This window comes from Periophthalmus magnuspinnatus, chromosome 21 (assembly GCF_009829125.3).
Source record: "Periophthalmus magnuspinnatus isolate fPerMag1 chromosome 21, fPerMag1.2.pri, whole genome shotgun sequence".
NCBI lineage: Eukaryota > Metazoa > Chordata > Actinopteri > Gobiiformes > Gobiidae > Periophthalmus > Periophthalmus magnuspinnatus.
This window is the reverse complement of record NC_047146.1, coordinates 3,362,569-3,364,929: the sequence shown is the minus strand read 5'-3', so window position 1 is coordinate 3,364,929 and position 2,361 is coordinate 3,362,569.

Sequence of the window (2,361 nt, the reverse complement as noted above, 5' to 3'; positions counted from 1 at the left end):
AGCCTCACTGCTCCCTGTTAGCGTCAGGGAGCTGTGTATAAAAAAAACACAAATAAAATGAATACTTCTACCTGCTTTAGCCTCGATTAGCTTCATTTGACTGGAAACTGAGAGCGATGTTTGTGTCTCAATGCTAACGCTAATGCTAATTTTGAGGTATAATAAATATTAAACACAACAAACTGAAGTATTCTACATTTAAAAATAATTGTGGAGTCTTTATTTTGATTAATTTTGATTAATTTGAATTTTAATAGTTTGTTTATTTTATGTTTTACTCTTTTAATAAACGTTAGCATTAGCTTTGCTAGCATGCTGCTGTGCACCGATCTGAATATTTGATTTATTTATTTTACAGAATGGAGCGAGGACCATCCTGAGAGGAAGTCTACAGACGGATGAACTCTGACCCCACAGCAAAAAGAGTCAGTCTGAAATCCTGGTTTAGTCCTGGTTTAGTCCTGTTTCAGTCCTGTTTCAGTCCTGTTTCAGTCCTGGTTTAGTCCTAGTTTAGTCCTGGTTTAGTCCTGTTTCAGTCCTGGTTCAGTCCTGTTTCAGTCCTGGTTTAGTCCTGTTTCAGTCCTGTTTCAGTCCTGGTTCAGTCCTGGTTTAGTCCTGTTTCAGTCCTGGTTCAGTCCTGGTTCAGTCTGGTTTCAGTCCTGGTTTAGTTCTGTTTCAGTCCTGTTTTAGTCCTTGTTTAGTCCTGGTTCAGTCCTGTTTCAGTCCTGTTTCAGTCTTGTTTCAGTCCTGTTTTAGTCCTGGTTCAGTCCTGTTTCAGTCCTGTTTCAGTCTTGTTTCAGTCTTGTTTCAGTCCTGTTTCAGTCCTGGTTCAGTCGTCCTGTTTCAGTTAATGGTTTTGTCGTTTGTTTGCTCAGCTTTCGTAGATCTTTTTCTTGTTCTTCTTCTTCTTGTCGTTGAGTTTCACTTTCACCTCTCGCTCTGACTCAGGTTGGAGTTTTCACTTGTTGCTCGTTTGTTTTCTCAGTTTCAGTCCGACGTTGTGTTTTTGTGCGGCTTAAAGTTGTCAGCTTCAAAATCACAGAAGCCGTTTCACTTATTCACCTTAATCCGGATGTAGCCGTGGGCGCCGCCGTCGTTACTCAGGGTGTTTTTATTCTGCACGGCGCCGGACGTGACTCTAAACATCCTGGCTCCTGATTGGCTCTTTGGTTGCTATGACACTCACAGTTAGAATTACAAATATGGAAATCCAAATAAACGTGAGCCTCATGAGCTTTTTTTGGCGCTACACGTGACGCCGCACTCACTTAGTCCACTTTTTACACAGATTATGTTCTTTACAAAGACGTTTTCTCGTTACACATAAACATTGAACATTTAACACAAATCAAACGACTTTATTTCAGAGTTTAGACGACAAACGTTTCACAAATTCTCCACTGAAGTCAATGAGATTCCCACTTAACCAGAAGTGCCGCCGCAGAGAACGTGCAGTTTAGGAGCGTGTGTGGCAAAAGTGGGCGGGGCCGCATAAGGTCAATAGGAATCTGTAAAAAGATTATAATTACATGACAACAACACAACAAAACACAACAACACAACACAACAACACAACACAACAACACAACAGAAAACAACACAGTGGCCAATTACAGAGTGGAACAGCCAGAGCAAACACTAAGAACCAGAGTTAAACAAACAACGTCATTATGATTCAGAGAACGACATTTAAGGGAAAGTCCCAGGTCTAAACCAGGACTAAACCAGGTCTAAACCAGGTCTAAACCAGGACTAAACCAGGTCTGAACCAGGTCTGAACCAGGTCTAAACCAGGTCTAAACCAGGACTAAACCAGGTCTGAACCAGAGTATAGCATTTTCAAAACAATAATCTAAATGATACCCCACAGAAGTAAATACCTCCTCTTTAATACCCCGTAGAAGTAAATACCTCCTCTTTACTACCCCGCAGAAGTAAATACCTCCTCTTTAATACCCCACAGAAGTAAATGCCTCCTCTTTAATACCCCACAGAAGTAAATACCTCCTCTTTAATACCCCGTAGAAGTAAATACCTCCTCTTTACTACCCCGCAGAAGTAAATACCTCCTCTTTAATACCCCGTAGAAGTAAATACCTCCTCTTTAATACCCCACAGAAGTAAATGCCTCCTCTTTAATACCCCACAGAAGTAAATGCCTCCTCTTTAATACCCTACAGAAGTAAATACCTCCTCTTTAATACCCCACAGAAGTAAATACCTCCTCTTTAATACCCCGTAGAAGTAAATACCTCCTCTTTAATACCCCGTAGAAGTAAATACCTCCTCTTTTGTGGTTGTAGGTGACTGGACCTCCTCTCAGTCTGAGTGGTACCTCCCAGGACCCTGGATCTGGTCTGG